The sequence below is a fragment of the Panthera pardus genome, unplaced genomic scaffold (genome assembly GCF_024362965.1).
Source record: "Panthera pardus isolate Hobbes unplaced genomic scaffold, ASM2436296v1 HiC_scaffold_18, whole genome shotgun sequence".
In the NCBI taxonomy this organism is placed as follows: Eukaryota; Metazoa; Chordata; class Mammalia; order Carnivora; family Felidae; genus Panthera; species Panthera pardus.
The window spans coordinates 32,701,922-32,711,651 of NW_026526743.1; positions in this window are offsets into that span (position 1 = coordinate 32,701,922).

Consider the following 9,730-nt stretch of genomic DNA (forward strand, 5'->3'; position numbering starts at 1 on the left):
GCAAGGAGAGAGGCTGGCGAGGTTAAGGCCGAGGCCGTGAGGGCGCCTAACTCTGTCTACCTGACGCTGCGTGTACCTAACTGGCCGAGCAGGGTGACGCGCGGCGGCGGGGTCTTGTGCACTGGGGCAACGGGGCGGAAATGGTGAGGTCGGAGGTCGGGGAGCTGTCAGCATATTTGGAAGCTGCATTTGTTTTCGGGCTCGTACTTGGGTTTTAGTTTCTTGGGAGGACTGGGGATGCGGATAACCTTGGCCGTCCCTTGGCACGCAGCGGGGATCCCCGCGCTCCTCCCGTCGTACAAAACGGCCAAGTGTGACAGCTTGCTGTGTCCCGGGGAGGCAAGAGGTGACATTCTTTTATGGAACCAAGTGTCGGCAATCACTTCCGGTACAGGCCGACCAATGGGAGCCGGTGGGCAGGGAACCGGACTCGGTGCCCCGCGGGGAGCCGCGTCTGCAGCAGGGGCGGGGGGCGGAGAGATGGAAAGCCGCCCGCGCCCGGCCTGAGTTCGCGTCCCGGGCCTCTTGGCCTCGGCTGGAGCCAGCCAGGGAGCTGGCCGCTGCCCACGGGGAGAGGGGGAGGTGAACCCGGGACGGGGCCCCAGAGGGGAGCTGCGGGGAGCTGATGCGGGCGGGAAGTCAGGAGAAGGGCAGCCGGGGTGTGCGCCCAAGGACCGGATCCTGGGGGAGCTGCGTCTCCACCGCTGGGCTCGGCCCGGGCCCCCGAGACCGGGTGGCGGCTGCTAAATCAGCGCCTGGCACTGCAGCGGGGGGGGGGGGGGGGGGGGGCAGGAAGCCCCCCCCCCCCGCCCCGCCCGCATCATCGCATCCTGGGGGGTCGGAGGCGGGGAGATTGTCAGACCTCCCGGAGGCTGCGGAGAAGAAGCGGTTGGAAAAACCGGGGAACAGGCGGCAGACCCCCTCCCAGCCCCCCACCTTGTCTTCTTTTTTATAGAATGACCCTGGGTCGGAAGGGGCTTTAGCGATCATGGCTTACAAAGGACAAACCTCTTCCCCAGATGAGCAAACTGAGGCCAAGTGGCAGGGCAGGGGACTGGCTCAGGGTCACACGGAATCCGTGGCGGAGAGGGGACCCCAGCTTTCCACTCAGGGTCCATTGCCTCTTTCCGGTTCATGCTCCTTTCCCTCGCTTCCGCCGGATGATACCTTCCCTGCTTTCACTTTGCTCTGGGCACCAGCTGCTCCCACCCCCAGCCTCCCTGGGGGACCTCCGGTCGCCCTCACTGACCCGCGGCTTAGGGTCCGGGAAATTAAACTGCGAAAAGATAAACATTATTTCCAGTCGGCTTTGCGGGATTAAAGCTTGTAATAAAGAGCATTAGCTGGAGGTTTCTTTCAAGGCGCTCTCGACCCCACCCCCTCCTGGGGGGCCAGGTAGACCCCTCCAGAGGCTGCGGAGTCAGCAGAAGCGCCTTCTGAGGGCCTCGGCCGGGAGTGGGGCTCCGGCGAGCCTTTTTGTGGAGGGTAGAGGGACCCTTAGCATCACACCGAGACACTTGGAGACAGGAAAAGTGAAGGCCAGAGAGCAGAGAGGCACCTGAGCCTCAGGTCGTGTGGCTGATCCAGAGAGTGCAGGAGCCACCCCTGCCCCCAGGGCGGGGGGGGGGGGGGGGGGGGGGGGGGGAGGGCCAGGGGGGAGAAGGGAGTTCTCCCAGCCATACAGCCTTTTATGGAACCTGAGTCCTGGGAAGAGAGGCCCAGGTATCTGCCTGCCTTCCCACTCAGGAACTCAGGAAGTTGTCTCCCCAGCTCCTGTCTGTGAGGCCTAGTTTCTCCTCACCTCCCCCGACCCAGAGCGCCACCAGCAGGCAGCCCAGGGGTTGCCCCAGGATCCAGGCCTAGATCCTGGCTGGAGACGGTGGGTGTAGGAAGGGCAGAAAAGAGCGGCTGGAATCCCAGAAAAGAGCTTTAGCATCTCAACGCCGTGGCTACTTGTCTGGGGCTGTGGACAAGCCCCTTCCCCCGCTCAGTTTCCCCAGCTGTAATATATGGGGAATGATCTAGTTCTCCATCCCGGTGTGCTGGCCGCTCCAGGGCTGGGGGTGGGCTCCAGGAGTGCGGGTGAAGGCCTGAGAAAGGCACGCCTGAGCCTCCGATTATCCCAGCCTTGGGCCCCCAGTGGCAATCTGTTCCCACCGTCGCTGCCCCCACTGAGAGCCTCCCGCAAATCTCCCAATATAATCTCCCAGAATCATATTTTGAATACTGTCTTGATTAAATACCAGAGCAAGGGGAGGGAGGACACAGCCCCGCTCTCCTCGGCTGATGCTGGTGCCCACCGACGGGAGGCGTGCGAACTCTGCAAGGCAGGTGTCAGGAAACAAGGAAAGGCGGTGGGTGTCAGGTTGGGACGGTCTCCAGGAGATGGGCCTCCAAACTTCCTTTCTTTCCTCGGCTGGAGAACACCCACCACCACTAGGTTGAGAGGAGAGGCTGGACCAAGGGAGCCTCGCACAACAGTGGCTTCTTCTGTTATTGATTCATCTCCACTGGGAGTCACTCTCTGCATGGCCCCTGGACTCACTAGATAATCTCTGTGTCTGTGATCACCTTTGGTCCTAAGATCCTATGACCTTGGCAACGATAATAAGAGTTTCTGGACCCCTTCCCCTGTAGCACCCTCAACGCCATGTCCTTTAAACGCTCTGACTCATGTATATGTCAGAACCGTGCGAGAGGGCATTATATTATACTCCCTAGGAGGCCCATCTAATGAAGGAGGAAGCAGAAGCTCAGAAAGATGAAGTAACTCAGTGTCAGCTATTCAGCTAATGAAGTAAAGAAGTTAAACTCTGAATACAACTTATTCTTAACGGCTGAGATCGACTGCTAATGCATCTTATTTTTTTTTATTATTTTTACTTATTTATTTATTTTTAAGTAGGCTCCATGCCTAGCGTGGGGCTTGAACTCCCAACCCTGAGGGCAAGAGTCACATGCTGTACCAACTGAGCCATCCAGGGGCCCTGCAGCTCTATTATTTTAAGATGCTTTTATTCCATTATGAATAAGAGCCTGTGTTTCTGAGATTCTAAGTGCCTGTGCGTCTATTATCTCAGGCCACTGGAGCTCCTTCCGTCTCAGGAATGTCCAATGGGGAAGGACTCTTGGTGCTTCCTGGGCACAGCCCGCATATCCTGGCTGAGAGCATCCATCACCTTTCCCCCTGTCCACATGTCCCCGGGACGCAGCTGAGACACCCCAGGTCAGTGTTTGGCAAAATGTAGCCCCTGGATCTCTACCGTGAGAGTCAGCCCACAGCTAAAGAATCACACTGGGAGATCTGCCTTTGTAACAAGCACGCTATGTGGTCTGGTGGGCTTTTAACCTGGGTAGCACTGGCCAAGCCCTAAACTCAGCATGAGTGCTTAGAGTCCCTGCTGCTGGCCACAAGTAAATCACATCCCAATAACAGATGCCAACATTTCCTCCCGGATTTAATCTGGATTCACATTCATTCTCCTCATCCGATTCAGTCACCCACACCCATACCCTCACCCCCACCATCCTGAAGCTCAAGGAGTGTAGTGATTGGAGGGGGAAGAGGCCACTCCCAGCTGTCTGAAGACCCGCTAGGATTTCAGGGTGCAAGCAGCATAGGAGTCGCTTGTAACCTCGGTGCGGGAGACAATTCTGTCCCCAAACGTGAACATGTGGTCTAGAATCCCTACATACTCGGGAAAAGCCAACACCAAGCATGGAAGACTCTATCTCAGGCAAATAAAAGAGCCAATGGGGGGGGGGGGCGGGGTTGGCTGGCCTGCCGCTGTCTTTTGGCGTAGCCATTTGCAGCCTTGGCATTAGAAAGTTCTTCCTTTTTGAACCAATTTCTTCTCCACGTAACTTCTGAAATTTGTCTCCTACCCTCTGTGCCTCCCCTTCCTCTCTCCCCATCTCGTTTGGAGCTTCTTTGGCCCTTATTCTGAGACCAGAGTAAAGATGGAGTCTAATGGGGGTGCCTGAGTGTCTCAGTCTTGATTTCAGCTCAGGTCATAATCCCAGGGTCTGTGGGATCGAGCCCCATGTGGGGCTCCATGCGGAGCATGCTTAAGATTCTCTCTCTTCCTCTGCCCCTCCCCTACTCATGCTCATGTGCTCTCTCTCTCACTCTCTCTAAAGAAAAAAAAAATTGGAGTCTAATGGCTATTTACCAGTTATATGGCAGAGGACCCCTCTAGTGATGTCATTTTTCTTCATTAAATGTTAAGTTGAAGATGGGGGGAGAAACAGTGACCCAAGTCTTGGACAAGTCACCAAGTGTCTCGGAGACTCAGCTTTCTGGGATGGTCATAAACCATGTGGCTCTTTCATGATTTCTTGGTTCTCTCACTTAGTTGTTGTGGGAACAAGGACTTATTAGATCGGTGTTTCTTGAATTTTGGTTGGTGGCACACCAACTCCCTGATTTCTGCCACGAGTTAGAGAGATGTTGAAGCCAAGGTGGCGCCATGTTGGAAATTTTCCAACCCCTTTAATTTCTCACCACCTCCACATTGTCTTCACTTCTGACACTTCTAGTCACCAGCCATGTGTGACGTTTCTCCACACCAAGTGATATTCTGTGACGCCAGCTGGCTATCCCACAGTTTACCTCAGGTCTGACACTGTCTACGTGGAGGACCCGCATCAGATCCCGCAGGTTAAGGGCTCAGTCCCACGAGACCTCCCTCTTTGTAGGTGCCAGTCACAAGCAGTGGGTCCTCAAGTTACCCACAACATCTGGCGACTGAGCTACAAATCAGGGGTTCCCACAAACCCATCTTCGGGTCCAGTTAATCTGCTGGAGCAGCTCACAGAACTCATAGACACATTTACGTTTACCAGTTCATTAAAGGGCATGATTAAGGGTACAGATGAACAGCCAAATGAGGAGGTAATGGGATGAGGTCTGGGAGAGCCAGAGCACAGAAACTTTCTTCTTCTTCTTTTTTAAATTTTTATTTATTTTGGGGACAGTGCAAGCAGGGGGAGGGGCACAGAGATGGGGACAGAGGATCCTAAGCGGGAGCCCACCAAGAATCAAACTCATTAAAATAAAAGACACTCCTATCACCCAGGAAATTCTAAGGGATTTAGGAGCGCTGTGTCAGGAACTGAGAGGTCAAAGACAAAATATTAGAACAAAAGATATTCCTAGTGTTCTTATCACTTAGGAAATTACATGGCTTTTAGGAGCTCTGTGCCTTGGGGGCGCCTGGGTGGCTCAGTCAGTTAAGCATCCGACTTCGGCTCAGGTCATGATCTCACTGCTTGTGAGTTTGAGCCCCACGTCAGGCTTTGTGCTGACAGCTCAGAGCCTGGAGCCTGCTTCAGATACTGGGTCCTCCCCTCTCTCTGCCCCTCCCATGCTCATTCTCTGTCTCTCTGTCTCTCAATAATAAATAAATGTTTAAAAAAAAATAATAAAAATAGGAGCTCTGTGCCAGGAACCAGGGGCAGATATATATATATATATATATATATATATATATATATGTATATATACACACTATATATATGTATACATATACATATATACTATATATATGTACATATATACACTATATTATATATGTACATATATAAATATATACATACATATATATACATACATATATACATACATATATGTGTATGTATACATATATACATACATATATCATATACATATACATATGTATACTATATACATATACATATACACATATATACATATATATACTATATTATATACACTATAATTAATATACTATATATATACACTATACTACTATATATATATATATACACTATACTACTATATATATAGTATATATATTATAGTGTGTATATATTATAGTGTGTATATAGTATGGTGTATTATCCCATATGTATATGATCTGTTATCTTTGTGTAATCAGAGGATTGAAATATATAGTGTATTATATTGTATGTAAATATAATATGTATACTGTATATATTATACTATATATATTGTATATATATACTATACATATATAATACATGTATATATATTGTATATATACTACATACATACTATATATTATACTATATATAATGTATACAGTATACATATTATATAGAGAATAAATATTATACACAGTATACATATTATATTTAGTATAATATATATAGTAATATATAGTATATGTATAGTGTATATACCTATATTATAGTGTAATATAGAATGATGTATTATCCCCATATATATAGTGTGATGTATTATCCCCATATATATATGATCTGTCACCTTTGTGTCATCAGAGGATTGAAAGAGAATTGAAAAGTGGATAGTTGGGGTCACTCTGAGATCCAGCATTATTTAACGCTGTGACCAGCGTTAGTGGTATGCTGGTGGGTGCCCATTCCACTCTTTGGTGAATTAATCCGTATTCGTGTGGAGGGTGACTATTACTTACGAGACCACGAGAGACTGACATCTTCTCTCGTTGCCTGGGACCATCTCCAAACGCCAACGTAGCTTTATTTAAGACATTAGAGAGTGGCCTAGAACATTGATGCCAACCGTGATAATGGTGACGAGTCTAGAGCAATAGTCCTCAACCTCTGTGGTTCATTAACTAAGCTAGAAAGGTCTTTTGTTGTGTTTCAGTTTTTTATACCAAAACCTGGGCTATGTACCCCAGGCCACTAAAATCCCAAACATCGGCAGTCGTTGATTTTGTTGACGGATGTGCCTCTCGGGTAGGGTTAAGCGAGGATGGTTTGTCTCTGATCCGTGCGGTAGGAGAAGGGGCAGCTCAACTGGAGCTCAAGGATCCACTTCCAAGGAGGGTCTGGGGCTCTGCCCCCTGCAGAGGTTTCTACTGTCTCCAAGGGATGCTTGAGGTGCCTCACTTCATGGCAGCTAGGTTCCAAGAGCAAGTAATCCACGAGGTCTGGGTGGAAGTCACAAGGTCTCACAACCACCCCAGGATGGTCACGAGCATCAGGCAGTTACCACGTAAACATGAGCGTTGTGCCTGGTCCCTGGTGATCATTAGCTAAAACGCCCACCGCAACTCCTCTTCCCCCACTACCCTCCAGCTTCCCTGGCCTCCCCACGCGGCCTGGAATCACTGTGGTGTCCCCACCCCCAGCAGCCCTGCCTGCGTCGACCGTTATCCCCGGTCCGTGTCGGAGCTCACGCGTGTCCCTCTTACCTAGAGCAAAGACATGGGGTCATTCAGCCGGGTGTCCATTTAGGGAGAAACCTCACCAAGTAGATTTTATGAATTGTGCACACTTCCCCTTATCAAGATTAATGGCACCATTGCCCACGGTCGGTCCTTCTGTGGTCACAGCTAATGACTTCAACCCTCAACACGTTTCCTCTGCATTTGCCTCAGAAAATCATTCTGAACAGCAAGACTGCTTTAATAGCCACTTGGTACTAATGATGCCTTTTAAGTGCATAAAGAGAATCTCTAAGTACCAAAAGGGAGGCCCATTGACTGGTGACTACAGCTATTGACATTGACATTCGAGGCAAGGTCAGAAAGCTGCCGACCACGGGGACGTTACTGCGGGCCTGACAGTGGGGATTTTTTTAGTACATTGGAAAATTCCTCATCATGCCCGATCGCTCCTCAAACGCACAAGCTACCAGCACCATTAACTGAGGCCTGTTACGTACACGTCGGAGCTTTCCAGCCTCTGCTACTTTTCATTTCGCCTTCGAGATCCAGGCTGTTTTCGAACTTGTATCGTGTTCCATTGATACTTCTCTTTAAGTAGACTCGCTGTCGTGTTTTTAAGTAAATGTTTTTGAAAGGAAGCCTCAGATTGCTATCGGCTCGTTATTTCTACCCTTCCCTTACCGTGAGGTCACTGTGACACGCTCAGCTGTTCAGGAGGCAGCTTGGTGGGGCGACTGAGAATGTGGAAACAGGCCGAGCAAACTGAGTTCACGGGGTGGCCCCACGGCTTGGTACCCGGGTGATGGTACCCAAGTGCCTTAAGCTCTCTGAGCCTCGGCGTTTTTGTAAATAAAATGCGGTCAAGCTAGAACTTGGGGCGCCTGGGGGGCTCAGTCGGTTAAGCGTCTGACTCTCCATCTCAGCTCGGGTCTTGATCTCAGGGTCATGAGTTCAAACCCCGACTCGGGTTCCACCCTGAGCACGACGCCTGCTTTAGCAACAACCACAACAAGAACTTGGGTCAGGGGGTGTCGGTGAGGACTCACTCCGTTGAAGAACGTTAACGATTTAGCTCAGAAGCTGGTGCACGCGCTCCATAAATGTTGGCTATTCCTGTGTTAACGCGTTCCAGTGCGGGTGACCTTCCCGGGGGGTGTCACACAGCCTCAGCTTGCCAGTCGTGTCCGCGCGGAGATCGTGACGCGGACTACAGTCCCAGGCGTCCGCTGCGAGGTCCCAATTCTGTCAGCAGAGAGCCGCTCCCGAAGACGGAATTCTGGCGTGCGGGGTGGCTCTGTGACCAAAGCTTTGTTTGGCTACCCCACTTTTCTTGTCCTTGGGAACCGACCTCCTCCCTCACCTCGGCGTGTGTTCCTTTTCATTACCGGCTGTTGTCTCCACGCCAGGCTCCCATCTCGGGGACAGAAAGATCCAGTATGTGGCACCTGCCGTCTTGTCTGGGCCTTGGTCATTCATCTCCTTATTTCGCGGAAGGCCTCCGGTTCTGCAATGCATTGGTTCTTGGTCTCGTTTTCTGCTAACTTTTTTGGTGCTGGTCTCTTAGTGCTCAACATCGGTGGGCTTTCCTTAATGGGCAGCCTGCTGGGCATTGAACACAGGGGGCCGAAGGGAGTCTGGCGTTATTACATTTGTTAGGAACTGATTTCCCAGACACACATTCAAACTGAAGCACAGATACTTCACATCCGGGGTGGGGGCAGCGGCCCTTTGACCGTGGGCAGAGGAGGCAGCGCGGGGTGGGTGGGGAAGGAAGCTCCTTGCATGGTTCCCCACGCACTCTCCACGGCTCATCCTCAGCTCCTGTTCAGCCCCCTCCCATAACTGTGACATTTGACATATGACACCCATGAGTTTCACTTGACCCCTTTGTCGGGTGCCATTAAATGGCCCGAAGTTAAAATGTTAATTATCATTAATCATTTTTTATGAAATGGCTTTGCCAAGCCATAAATTCAGCCGAGAGAGGCCTCTCATGAAGCTGCCAATTCACGGAGTACTGACCGGCAGAGAAGGCACCCGCCTACGGGGATGTTTCTAGAGGTGTAAGTTACAAGAGAAAGCTGAATGCCTGCAGGTAGGATGTGGTGACAGCGACCAGGCACTGAAAAGAAAGAGACGGCAGAATGAAATCGACCTGGGAGGAGACACCGAAAGTGGCCGCAGCTGGGAACAGGCAGTTTTGTCCACCGTGCTCTCTGCCCCAAGCTCAGTGACTGGTTCGAGGTAGACGTCCCGGAAAACCCAATGTGGAAAAGTGAACGAATGAGAACGGAGAGAGGAAGGTCAGAAAAGGAAGAGAGGAAAGGATCCAGGGAAGGGAATGTTTTGCAGAAAGTTGGACAATAAACCAAAGCCATATGAAGAAAAATGAGCCCCAGATTCTGCCCTGGATTCAAGATCCTGGGCACCTGAGTGTTTATGGATAGGCTTATTTATTTTTGGTTATATATGCTGAAGTGTGATTTATCTGCCTTATTCCTATTTAAGAAAAACCTGCCCATGGTTAACAATGCTGTGCCGTGCACTTGAAAGTTTGTTGGGAGAATAGATCTCACGTGAAGGGTTCTTAC